This window comes from Ammospiza nelsoni, chromosome 3 (genome assembly GCF_027579445.1).
Source record: "Ammospiza nelsoni isolate bAmmNel1 chromosome 3, bAmmNel1.pri, whole genome shotgun sequence".
In the NCBI taxonomy this organism is placed as follows: Eukaryota; Metazoa; Chordata; class Aves; order Passeriformes; family Passerellidae; genus Ammospiza; species Ammospiza nelsoni.
The window spans coordinates 27,662,909-27,677,116 of NC_080635.1; the positions used below are offsets into that span (position 1 = coordinate 27,662,909).

General features: G+C 40.4%; 1 protein-coding gene across 1 annotated transcript in view; it reads left to right on the forward strand.

Moving 5' to 3' along the window:
• The window catches only part of PRKCE (protein kinase C epsilon), a 287,171-nt gene that overhangs the window by 61,505 nt on the left and 211,458 nt on the right, over positions 1-14,208 (forward strand). The window lies entirely within an intron of this gene.

Here is a 14,208-nt window from a genome sequence, read left to right on the forward strand (position 1 = left end):
TTGTAACTTGAAGATATTTTGATAATGTGCAAAATGCCTTCCAAAACCTTTGAATAAGGCACTTTGAGATTGAACCAGTTAACTACTACCAAACATTTCTCATTGGTTTTTGGCACTGTTCAAAGGATCCATGAGGTTTTCACTTTTTTTTTGAAGGCCTTGTTCAAGACTGGGAATACTGGAAATTATCTGGAAAGTGACTCGAAGCAATGGTTTTGTATCAAGCTTTGTTCAATTGTGTGAAAGTTGTGTAATGAGATTACTGGCAAAGCAGAATAATAAATTATGAATAGAACTTAAATGACTGTCTGTCTCATGTTCTGAAATAGCTTCAGGAGTCCAGGAGTCAGGACTGATATGGGATTGTGAGCTGATGTTTTTGTTTGTAACAAGAGCAGAAGATTCCTGCAGGTGATTAAACTGCAGGCAGCATCATCCTGCTGTACCAGAAATGGGTCTCTTGAGGGAAGTGCTGTATAGCAGGGGTTGGTGTTTTGATAGATTGATAGATAGATAGATAGATAGATAGATAGATAGATAGATAGATAGATAGATATAGGTGTATAGATGTATATGAATATATTTTGATGTATCCCCTGGTGTATGTCTGATTGACTCATAGAACATTTACTCTACCAAGCTTAGTCCTCTGGTTTGTAGGTAAGGGCCGTTGATTAGCACAGGGATGTGAGTGTGTGTAACCTTGAACTTGACTCCTCCAGCTGCTGGTTTGCGGTGCCCAGAGCCCCCTGACCCGTGTGTGCCTCCTTGGCCCCGCTGCTGCCCCTCTGCGCCCTGCGGGCCGCGCTGGGGATGTGTCCCTGCCCTGCTCCTTCAGCCGGGGCTGCAGGGCAGAGTTAAACACAGGGATTAACGTGATGACTGGCATCTGGCTGCTTCTTCAGAACAGTTCACAATGGAAAATTCATTTTCTTTTTTAAGCTGTAGCATTTTATGAAAGAACATGGGGTGATTTTTTTTTTTTTTTTGCTTGAGTGATGATTTCACTAGGTTTCTATGTTAGGTCTATTCTTACTTGAATATTTTTAAGGCTAACACAAAAACTTCCTAAAGTGATATTTGTAGAACAGTTTGAAAAATTTAGAAATGTGTCTTCATGCATTTTGGTTCATGTGTATGCATGCAGACATTTGGTTTCTTTCAAAACCTGGAAGATTTTACTTCTTTTCTTTTTTCTTTTTTCCTCCTTTTTTCCCTCTTTTTCTCTTTTTTTTCTCTCTCTCTCTTTTTTTTTTTTTTTTAAGTAATCAGGATGCTCTTTCTAGACCTGGTGTCAGTAACTCTCCCTCTGATCATGACAGCTAGAATTGGAGCCCTCTTTAATTTGGAGTGTTTTTAATACTGCTCTAAGCTCCTGATTAATGTTACAGGAGGTTGGTTGAGAGTAAATTGAGATGCTCTCTCCTGCAGGATTTAAATGTGCTGTTTCCATTGCCACATCCTGCTGATATAGTGGCTAAGGATTAAATTGAAGATCTAATTTGATGTGGGGTCTAATTATAAGCCTAGGAGCCTTAAAAGCATATATTGCATTTATTATTCATCCAGTGTGTTCTTGAGGTACTGTAGTCTTTATTTACGGTTTAATGCATATGTTGGCTGACTTGGATGTATTATAATCTCCTTTTCCCCTGCCCTACTCCTGTGATCAATAAATCCTGGTTTGGATTATTATTTTTTTTAAACAGAAAATGCAACTTTGGAAACCGTGAAAAATACTGCAGTTTCCTTTCGATGGGAGCCTATTCTGCGCTTGCAGAAGAACCAATATTGCCATCTAGTGGGAGTGAAGATTCTGACCTGTCATGCTCCTCCCTCTCGATCCCGGTTATCTAGCAGCTCTCTTGGAGGCATCGCGTATGTTTCATGTTTCTAATGAAGGTGCAGGAGTTCTCTTGCCCTAAACCATGGGGAAAGCCTCACTATTTTATTGCTGAAGTTACTCTTGCATGTATTGCTGGAAAATCAGGAATATTTTGCAGGTGTATAGATCCAAATGTGGTTCTTTCCAAGCTGCTTTCTAAAGTATACTGTCAAAGGAAGCACAAGGTAGTGTTTCTGTGCTGTGGTCTGTCTGGGTAATGTTACTTTTTCAGTCCCTCTGCAACATGTAATTGAATTTATGCCTTTGAACGTGCCAATTTTCTAACACCCATAAAGATTATCAGAAAATAGATATTTTTCAAGCCTTTGTGCAAAACATACATTGAAAGTGTTCTAGTATATACATGCAAAATCATATTGAAAATGTTCAGTGAAACAGAGCAGGAGGTGGGATTTGGCTGAAGCTTTGGGATAAAGTGATTTGCAGAATGTTTTTTTCTCCCTTTCCCCCCCCTTCATGTCAGACCAAGGCCCTCTAGGGGTTTCTAGAGATGGAGCTAGGATGACACCTCATTAAATTAAATTTTTTGTTCCTTTGTAACGCTATATTCAGCTTTTGTTGCCTTGTTACACTTTTTCCTCTGAAACTGCAGCTGGCTAGAATCGGCTAAGTAGCTGGTTTTTTTCATGGATTTAATCATAACGTTTAATTAATCTCCCTGCTTTAGTCATCAGTCTGCAGCTTAGCAGTGCAGGGTCCTAAGAACCTAAGCATTAGATCTAAGTGCATTTTAGTGATGGTTTTAGTTAATTCTCATGCCCAATCTCTGTGGTTTTGAATCGAAGTGCTAAAAGAGAAATCATTAACACAGCTCTACCTCATTCTCCTTGTAAAGCACAGAACCATTCAGCAGAGTGATAGTTATGACAGTGTCACTGTTACAACTCTTTCTTCTCTGTCCATTTTCCCCAGTCCTCCAGCAATGGACTGAATTCAGTCTAGAGTGGTTTACATATCTCTTTCCAAGCAAATTGGTACCTGCCTTTCAGAAAAGAGGCCAATGTATGTGTTTTCATCATGCTCAGTGCTCTTGACTCTTAATAATCTTTCTTAGCCTGAGGATATCAGTCTGTGTTTCATCAATGGCAATTGGTATTGAAAAGCTGGTTTTGTTAAGGTTTGCAATTGGTATTGAAAAGCTGGTTTGTTAATGTTTGCAATGGTAATTTCTCTGGACCTTGTTCTGTCACCCGTACTCCACTGAAAAGTTGGTTTTGCATTCAGTGCTGCATCACTGCTGATGCCCTGTCTTACTGTTTGTAATTCGGTGAGGCATGTATTGCATAGTTTGGGAAGGCCAGGGTTGTGGATGGAGAGAATTTGTAAGTTCTAAGTATTGTGTTGCCTTGGGATCAATGTCTGGGATCCTACCTGGTCATGAGAAGCACTGTGAAATGTCTGCTTCCTTTATTTGGAACAGGACTTTGAAGAAATTGGAAGATATTTATTGTAGGTCCATGTTTTTCATAGTGATGGTACTGTTCACATTTTACTTGTACTGTGCAGACGGTAAAACTAGGAGAAAATTTGGACTAGGATCTGGTATCCATAACCAGTGCAAGAGAGGACTAATAAGGGGAAGGCTGGCATACAAGTGGAGGAGTAGACAGAGAAAGTAAATGACTGCCTCAGTATTGGATACTGGTGAAAACTGTGTGGTCATCACCTTTGTTTTAATCTGTTTAGGTGGCATTCATGTGTCCATCATTTTCCATTTGTTTCTCTAGCCCTGCAGAATCCGGCTATCCTGTAGCTGGCCATGAAACTCCTGGTTCAGCAAAGCACTCCCCTCCTCCACATCAAGTCCCTCTTGCACCTTCAAAATCTCTGGTTAAACTCTGTAACCTTAAGCCTTCTCACAGGCTTTCTGTCTTTGCATAATGACCCCAGGCCCTTCGTTTGTTTCTTTGGGTAACTTTCCCCCTGTCGTTTTATTTCTTGTAGACTGTAACTTCTGCTGGACAAAAACAGTGAAGGCTGTATCTTGTTTACTGTCAATTGTCATCCAGGCTTGATTGATGATGATGTGCTTTAGTCTGGATGATCACATTGGTTTATATTTCAGAAGTAATACTACTGCTGGAAAGAGATTTTTCTTCTCAGAGCAATGTTTCCGTAGTATTTTCAGAAACCATCATCTCCTCATCTTTCTGTGTCTCTCCTAGTACAAATATTTAAATGCTAAAATAATGTATTTAATTGTAATTCTCTGCAACCAAGAGAAGAAAAGAACAAAGCTGATAAGGAATGTGAAAAAAAATTAGCCAGCAGCCAATGGTCTTTGTTAAAGTAAATAATTTTTAAGAAGATAAAAGGTAATTAGAATTAATAGGCAACAGTTGATACATTATTATGACAGAGAACTGACAGAAATACTTGCAATTTTCAGATAATACATAATTTGAAAAATAAGGATTAAAGTGTTTTGAATTTTTTCAAAATTTCTTATATTATCTGACTCCTCCTGCTTTTCTATGTGAAAAATATCTTGATTGCATTTCCATAAGCATGTTTTTTATTTACTTTGACATATTTTTCTTTGTTAGTACCTTGTAAAAAGACCTTTTTTTTTTTATTAGAACTGTATGAAAGAGAAGAAATGGCTTGATAAAAGGAGTAGTTCTTCAATCTCTATTTCAAATCCTTCTGAATTTCTAAGGAGCTATTCCCCCCAGAAATTGGCAAACATTTATGAATAGGTTGCATCGCAGCAACAATAATTTCTGTCTGCCCTCCTTGCTCTACTTGCTCAAAGATGATACAGGTATCCTGAAGTTACTACCTTGTTATTCTATAGCCTGGAAAAGAACATAATTTAGAGAGAACAAAATATAGCTGGGACCATCTGCCCAACTTTTCCTTTTAATCTTCTTGCAGTTTTTCCCATTCATCCTACGCTCTCTGCTTTTAGAGCTACATTGCTAATACTACTTGAGCTTGGTTGGCTTTTTTAAAGAGAATTTGCATATGCAAAAAAATATACTTGAAGTTATTTTAATGGATGTTATATTGTTATTATTGCTATTCTCACTAAGCCTGAGAATAGCATGGTACTAGGGTGTTTTTCCTATTCATAACCTCTTTCCCAGCGTGAATGTTGCATTGTCAACAACTGAGGGACATCTGTAACTCAAATAGTCTCATTTCCTCTTATCTGCTACTAAAATTTGAGGTGAGGGACATTTTTTTTCTGTTTGTTGGTAGTGTGGTTTTGCTTTATCCCAAAGTATCATGTTTTGATTCAAGAGCGAAATAGGATTGCGTTGCCCCTTTAATTACCTTATTTTATGGCTTGAAAAACCAAGACTTTGATTTCTGAGCACTTATTTCCAGGTATGTTAGCTATTTAAAGATCCTCCCTCCCTCCCTCTTTCTTTTTGAAATTTGTCTTCCCTGATTATTGCTCCATAGCTCATTACTATTCATATAGAGTTATCCTTTTGCTGCTCCTTGTATGTCTGCAAGGACACACATCACAAAGTTAAGACAGCAACCGAATGATCTGAATAACAATGTGAAATGCAAGATCTAGAAATAAATCATATGAACAGGGAAAATTACTTTAGCTTTGGAATGGCTAATTATATTGCACTTGGTGTATTTTATGGTACATCCTATTTGTTATCTAATTATAAGTACATTTGCTATGCGATGTTAATTTCCCAGGACCTTGTTCTGTCACCTGTACTCCACTGAATAGTTCCTTTAAATGGTTCCCAGTGGCTGCTGTCTGGGGCAGAGGGGAGCACCAGTCAGCTGAATTGTCAGCTGTGTTATGTACGAGTGAAGCTGGCCTGGATGATACACAGAGCCTTTACCAACATCTATCACCTTGCTTGCTTGTGCTTGCTGACGCTGGAATGTTCGATTCAGAAGGAAATGTGGGAGGCCTTGAACTCCTCTGGCTCTCACTGTAATTTCTGTATGAGTTCAGTGAGGCATTGGTGCTCCTGCTGCTGCATGTGTCACGTTGCCCATATATATTTTCTTTTGGCAAGGTCCATTGGTTGAACACTTTAGGCTATCACAGGGGCTACCTTCCACTTGTCATGTAAGTGGATTTTCACTGAGGAACCTGAAAGTGAGAGATAAAAATCTAAATTAAAGCACACCCTGGTCTGTTGTGATCATCTCTGTAAAGGGGCTAGAGAGCCATGCTGTGTGCCAAGGAATGGCTCCAGCAGAACACCTGGGATGCAGAAATAGTACAACAGAGAACACTGCTCTTTTATTACAGGAGAGGAACTTTTAAGGATGGCTGAAAATTTATCTCTTGGCAATAATTAGTGAACCATAGAGAAGTCTGTACTTAGATTCCTGCATGGAGATGTAATTGTAGTACAACTACCAGGAAAATCTGCAATATTGGCTTTTGAACCAGACAGTTTTGTAGGCTGGAGGGTTGCTGTTGAAACTGGGAGAAAGAAAAATTATCTCAGGTCAGTGCTGAATTGTTTTGGAAAAAACAGGAAGTAGGTTATGCAACTTAAAACCTGGTATTTACTGTACATTTGTGTCTTCTATTTGTGTATTCTCTTTTTGTGCTGTTTAGTAAAATATGATGCATTTGAAGTTTCCTTCCACATTTCTTCGATTGTGTGTTGCCAAGTTAGCCTATTGCCCACAAAATTTTTGTTCCACTGAAATACAGGGAAAAGAAATTGGATAACAGGGAGCATTCTTTGCTGTGAGTAGATTCTACTATGACATTAAATTCTGGAATTACAAAGATCTGTATATTGGAGCTAGCATGAGATATAGATAAATAATTGCCTTCTGAAATAATAATAAAAATCCTGTTCCTCTTCCATTTCCTTTTAGTGAAAGTGTATGAGCTCACACTTCTCTTTTATTTGTGAGCTGCTCACAAATTTTCTGAGATTGCCCAGGGATAATTCAATTTAAGTAACATTATCTGTATACTATAGCTAGCATAATATTTCCCTCTTAATGATTATTCCTTTTCACTTTGTAATTTCCAGAAACTTTCAGTCTTTGCCTTGTTGCTAAATTTCACTATCTCCAAGCAGAAAACTGGCTCCACCCTATGTATCCTGTAATCATTTAAAATTTCTACTTGACTCTTAGAATATTCTATCAGTGGGAAGTCAGGGAACAGATTTTCCAAGATATGAGAATAATTACTACTGAAAAATGCAAATTGAAGGCTGGATGCATGTCCATCAGCAGGGAGAAATTCCAAAAGCCAGAGCTAGCAGGAACCTCAAGAACAAGTGTTGGCATCAGGGAAGTTTTGGGGGAGTCAGCCTGAAACTTGGTCACTTCTCTTAAGTCTAAAATTTATACTGATCCTATAGTCCTAAGGAGTATATGTTGGTCACAATCCATAGTGCTGTGAGTGGCATTCCTTTTGATAGGTGATTTGAAGTGGCTTTGGTAAGCCAGGATTGTCTTTCTAAATATTGTTTGCATGTGCATGTTTGTTGGTTTGCTTGTTATTTTGGGCTTGGCTTCTGAGGTTTGTTACATTGCAACACCTGTCAGTAAGTATTCTGAAACATAAGAGGAAACCTGTCTTTATGTAGTTAAAATAGATTTCATTTTAATTCAACTGCAAAATAAGGAGAGTGATCTGTGTTCCATTGTGCGTTTTGAAAGTTGCAAAGTTGTTCTGGAGCTTTAAAGGGGGTCCTGAATTTTAACAGAGTTATCAAAGGTAACTAAGCTTACCCCTTCTCAGGGCTTCACACTAGGTGAGTTAAAAGGCTTTTCATCCTGATCCCTTGTGTTATTTGCAGTTGAATTTAAGATGGTTGAACTACAATACTAGCTGTAAACTGGATTTTCTGCTGATTTGATTCTTGAGAAGTGGAATTTAAATCTTGCTTATAAATGTTTGATAAAAAGAAACAAAACTCTTGAAACGTGTCTGGTATTCTTTGTGTGGAATTGCTGTCCATGGAAAGGTAAAAAATGAACAGGAGGAAAACTATTTCTAAAAAATATTTTTTAAGTACTTTCAAGATTACTTTCAAGCATACCTAATAATTCTGCATCAATAAATAATTACAGGTTTTAATTGAGCTTCTTTTTATTCTGGTGCATGTACTGTGGTATTCCATCTTGGATGGGCCACGGTTCAGAATCGGACCCTAAGAATCCCCACAGACACCACGGACTTCACAGACATCCATCATCCACTCCCACACATTGTGAAGGCTGTTTCTGGAACTGTTTCAACAAGTTTGTACATATGGCTTTCTATTAGATGGGATCAATAATTCCTATAATAACAGCTGAATCCTCTTATCATCTCAGGTGATTCTGGGAAACTGTTGCATTATCAGAAAGTCTGATTCTGCAGAATTGGCAAAAATAATTGCCTTGGTATTCTTGGTATGTTTGTCATGGTGTCATGAATAAGTATATCCACAGGTCCTTATTTCCAGAAGGTATTTATTTAATAGGACTATAATACAGTTTGTAAATATATCTAAATTAAGTGAAAATTACGCAGAAACTTATGGAAGTCTCAACTCCAAAGAATTATCCATTTCAGTGGTGTTTTCAAACATAAGTATTCAGAGCAAGAGCTGAATTTACCAACACAGAATGTGTAAAGATCCCACAGGTTGCAAGCTTGCAGAGTAGCTTTTCAATACTTTCTGCCAGGGAGTTTCAGCTGTGTGCTAGCCTTGGTACCCTTGTAGGTGGCTTTTGGCTGAGCCAACCGTGCTGTGGCCCTGGGTACTCCCTTCTGCCCTGCTGCCTCCCCCCAGCACTCTGCAAACCCTCTGCACCCTGCAGCTGCTGCAGCTCCAGCACGGCAAATGTGATTACCTCAGTGGAGAACGCCTTTTAGGGAGCACTGGTATTGATTCTGGAATAATGGTCCTTTTATCTTCCACTTATTTTTCAGCTTTCAGCCACTGGCTTTTCCTTAGTATTGCTCCCATGGACCTATTTCAAAACCAGCACAATATTTGTAGTTCAGCAGAAATAAGTGGCAAGGAGCATCCTCTGCCTCTTCTATGAATAATGAAGCAGCAAAGGAAGGATTTGGTCTATAACATCAGTAAATATATTGATGGGATGGACAGGAAGGAATTAAACACTCGTGACTATACGTAAACTGTCATAATTCTATGAAAGAAAATTTTTAAAGGCATTTGAAGGCTGATTTTTGAGTTCCTATTGGGGAAAAAAAAGTTGTAGGGTTTGTAAATTAAGCATTGTTTCAATTTGCAGGACGTAAATAAGAGACAGACATGTAGTAGACTTTTCATGGCTTTTCTACACCTCCTCAAACTATGCTGAGAGCTGTTTCTGCCACTGGCCATAGAACTTCTTGGGTTCATAAGTTCTGAGCACGAGAGCCCTGAAGCTCTGTGCTTTCAGGTCCATGGTCCCTTCCCACTGACAACTTTCTTAAGAACTTTGCCCTAACTAAAAGAACTTCTTCCTGCCCACCAGCAAGCAGCTTTCTGCTTCATCTCACCAGTCCTGATTTGTATCCTTGCTCAACTGGTTGTAGGTAGACCAAATACCCTTCAACTTTTTCATCACAGAATTACTCCCTTTCTGACCTGAGTACCTTTTACTCTCTTCCTAGTCTCAGTAGCCATCCTCTCACTGGCATTTTTACTAGTGCTTTTAGGTTTAGTCAAGCGATGCTGCGTGGGCCCTGATAACCTTAAGGTTAACCTTCACAAACAGCAGTATCTTATCTTTCCTGTGAGACTTCCAGTAAAAGTGACAAGTAGAATGTTACCAGGCTGAGTCGTGTGGAAGGGCATATGCTAAGTAGGATCTGAAATAGGACCATCAGTATTTCCAATGGGGACTCACTAACAGTGTGTTTTCTTATCAGTGGGTGTGTTGGGTAGTTTTGAGTGGAACTCTGTCCCCCTGACAAACATCTGTCAGCTGTAATCCTGGGCTGGACACACTGTGACAGAAACCTAGCAGATCAGGGAACTTAATATAAGAGACCACTCCTCTGTGTACAAGCTGTGGATTGAATAGTTTTTCCCTTCTAGCTGAAGATAAGTACAGCACCGGCACTTAGAGGGACAGTGCTGTGGGGGGAGGGTGGAAAGGAATGCTGTTCTACACTAGTGCTAAAAGCAGAGATAAGGACTTTGAATGCTGGTTATCAAGGTGGCGTTAACCCTGCCTGATTATTTGCAAAATTCTTTTTCCGTTTCTGATAGCCTTGGAGAGCAATCTGTGAACCAAGCTGGGGTACATGCTGCTGCAAAATTTCATGAGCTTTTGCCTGTATTCAGCAGCAGCTGAAATAATTTGAAAATCACTGTGATGTTTTGTGGAGTTAAAGTTAGGTCAGAGTTTGAATGAAATAGTTATAAATGAAATACTTTCTCCACATTAGATCTTTTCAACATATGTACTCCATGGCTATATGAGATGGACTTGAACGAGGTGGATGGAAGCAGGAATGATTTCTCTTCTGATAAGAAGTCACCCTGAGAATGCTTAACTGGGACATTTTTTCCTTCTGGTGAAGCACAAGGAATAGTACCACATTATTATTTCTGAGTGGCAATTATTTGAGAAAGGTGATGCTTTTTTTTTTTTTTATAATTTTATTTGACCTTCCTGTGCCATGTGAGTAGATCACAGTGAAGTGCTGGGAGCTCTGGAGATGGCACTGATCCATGGCAAAAATATATCAGAGATTTAGAGATGAATACAGCACAAAAGTAGGAAATATTCAGGGATTTTATTATCACAGGGTACTTCCATCTTTTATATAATTTTCTAAAGAATAACATCCTTCTATGGAATTCTTTGTGCTATAGCAATCCATCCTGTTTTTAATTGCAGGGTTCTGAGATATAATTAATAATGTAATTTTTATGTCCTCTAAGACATGAACTAGAAAAGCTTTCTAAACTTGCTGGTTGAAGGTTCTTTTGCAGAGTCAAACTTCTTAAGAAACTTCTGATTCTCACATAATGGGGGTGGCAGTTTCAAAAAGGTGATAATAAATTGGTTTTTGATCAAAAATGAGATGACTGCAGTTTCAACTCATAAAGAAAATGCAGAGCAGTTATAAAGTGCAGGATAATTTTGAACTGGTTACTTTCCACTGCAGCAGGTTTTATTTTCTCATTCATATTGGTATTTCTGCAAGTAAATTTAATTTGATTAATCTGAGAACTACTCATTTAGTGTTAATCCAATGCTGAAAATTATGTTGATATCACAAGCACGAAAGCATCCTGTTGTCTTTCTTGTCTTTTGAGAAGTTCCCCAGTAAGTCAGTTCTTAATATAAAAATTACACAGCACGGTAAAGAAGGGATGGAAGAAGAATAACTTACTTCCATATATAAACAAAACCCAAACAAACAGGACATGTTGATTCCTGAGATGAATTAGCACTGTAGTAAGTAAAGATGAGATAATTCACTGATGGACACACACTGCTGCTGGCTTTCATAACAGGGTTATGGTGTCTACTTCCTCTGTACTTTGGGGTTGGTGCTGCATTTTAGCAGAATTTATATGGCCTCAGATGAGTTTTAGTTGAACAGGAATCAGTGGGCATTGTGGAAATAACCAGGCTTATTGGAGTTAAGCTGCAGTTTTAAAAGTGTTTCTCCTTCTCTAGGCAGATCTTCAGTGAAATGAAAATTGGGTTGAAAAATGTTATTGCTACATAATAAGCCAGAGAACGCTCTACTGGAACAGCAAAACTTAGAAATATTGCTGTGGCTGTAAAGCATCAAATATATATTTAAATATGTCAGTTGCTGTGGCAAAAAGATAGTGCAGACATTTGTGTTTGTCATGATTGATTTACCACATGAAATCTTGAGATAATGCAGAAAAGAGAACAGAGCATCAGATAATATCATAGAAGCGTTAGCCAGTTTTAATTAAGGGGCATTTTTTTCTACTCCAGCCTTGCTTTCAAGGAGATTGACCAGGCTCATTTTGCGAGGCTTCAAATTCTGGGGTTTTGTTCAAGTTACTTCTGTTACTATTTCTTACTGGGGGTGGGGTGTGTTGGGTTGGTGTCGTAGGGTACCGAGGAGGTGAGGAGTGAAGTCCTGTCCCCAGGTGCCAGCCCCTACAGCTGCTGCCAGCAATCCAACAACAGGGCTTACAGAGCAGTGGGGGCTGCTAACAAGGCTAGCTGGCACCCTGCACTTCAGTCTTGGTGGCTGGAGAACATCAACCATGAGCAGGCAGAGGCTGGGGGTGGAGGTACAGGCAGATAGATACACAAGCTGGGCTGAAGTAGGTAGAGACCAATGGGCAGCGCTATCTCTGTACAAGATGGCACAGACCTTGGTTGGCCAAAGGGAGCTTTAGAAGAAAGAAGCCTTGACTGTGAAATGTAGGTCCCTACCTGTCTCACTGAAAGACAAGTAATCCCCAAGTCTGTGCCTGTGGAGAGGCTCTTGGGCACTTGACAGGATTCATCAATAAAATCCCCTGGTTTGGCCCTTTGTGGTGTGAGACCTCTGCTTGGTGTCTCATGCAGCCCTTGCTGTACTCCCTTGGAGCAGCTTTGGGCTGTGCCACCCTGTGCTTGCCCCTGCTGGCTGTGGTTCCCCAGACTGCCGGGCTGCAGGCGAAGCACTGGCCATGGGTGCGCTGAGATGTTCTGCTCATTTGGAGCGGGGTGATGCTGCTGGGGAACTGTTGTCATCTTATCACAGGGGTTCTATACAGTTGTCTTCTTATCACAAAAGATTAATGTGTTCTTGGTGTTCCTCATGGGCAGCTCTTCAGAGCACTCACTCTTTCTTCTTCACAAAGCAGCCAACTGACTCCAGTTCTTCCTCAAGCAGCCACCCCACTCTTTTATAGCACTCTTCTTCTCATTGGTCACAGCTGTGGCCTGTTAAAGTCAGGCCTATTCCTAATCTTTGATAGCTGAGCCAGCTGCAGCTCCTTAGGGGTAAGATTACTTTCTACACTATTTTTATTTTCTTATATTCTATTGTCCTGCAGGGAACGAGAGGAGCCGTGTAGTGTATGTGTGCTGTGCAGTGTATGTAGTGTGTGCTGTGCTGTTCTGTGTGTGCAGTGTGTGCTCCATGTGTGCAGTGTGTGCTCTATGTGTGCTGTGCAGTATGTGCAGTGTATGCTCTATGTGTGCTGTGCAGTATGTGCAGTGTGTGCTCTTTATGTGTGCAGTGTGTGCGTTATGTGTGCTGTGTGTGCTCTGCATGCTGTGTACGTGCAGTGTGCTGTGCTGTATGTGCTCTGTGTGCTGTGCTGTTCCATGTGTGCAGTGTGTGCTCTGTGTGTGCATGTGTGCAGTGTGTGCTGTGCAGTGTATGTAGTGTGTGCTGTGCAGGTTGTGCTGTGCAGTGCAGTATGTGCAGTGTGTCTGGTGCAGTGTGTGCTCTTTGTGTGCAGTGTGTGCAGTGTGTGTGCTATGTGTGCAGTGCAGTGTGTGCTGTGCAGTGTGTGCTCTTTGTGTGCAGTGTGTGTGCAGTGTGTGTGCTATGTGTGCAGTGTAGTGTGTCCTGTGCAGTGTGTGCTCTTTGTGTGCTGTGTGTGTGCTATGTGTGCTGTGCAGTGTGTCCCGTGCAGTGTGTGCTCTTTATGTGCTGTGTGTAGCATGTGTGCTGTGTGTGCTGTGCAGTGTGTCCTGTGCAGTGTGTGCTCTTTATGTGCTGTGCTGTGCAGTGTGTGTGCTATGTGTGCTGTGCAGTGTGTGCTCTTTGTGTGCAGTGTGTGTGCAGTGTGTGTGCTGTGTGTGCTGTGCAGTGTGTCCTGTGCAGTGTGTGCTCTTTATGTGCTGTGTGTAGCGTGTGTGCTATGTGTGCAGTGCAGTATGTGCTGTGTGTGCTGTGCAGTGTGTCCTGTGCAGTGTGTGCTCTGTGTGTGCTGTGTGTGTAGCGTGTGTGCTATGTGTGCAGTGCAGTATGTGCAGTGTGTCCTGTGCAGTGTGTGCTCTGTGTGTGCTGTGTGTAGCGTGTGTGCTGTGTGTGCTGTGCAGTGTGTCCTGCAGAGCACAATGCCGCAGTTGAGTATTGCCGGGTGTTTCCAGGGCTGACCTGTTACTGTAAAACTGAAATGTTTGGTTTTCCAGGCTGCCACGTGGAATTGAATGTGTATTTACACCAGGGGTTTTGGAACTTTCTGTTCCACGTGTTTTCTTTTTAAATCTGATTTCCGCTCAGATGTTCATAATGGGGAGGATTTACTTTAAAATCCCTAATTTTCTCCCATGATTTTGTTTAAACTCAGTTTAATGAAGAAGTTAAGCAGCTAGTAATCCATTTATATTTTTTATACTACTCTGTGTTTGTAGACTAGAGCTGCTCCTATTATCTCTTCTAATTTGCTTTGGGT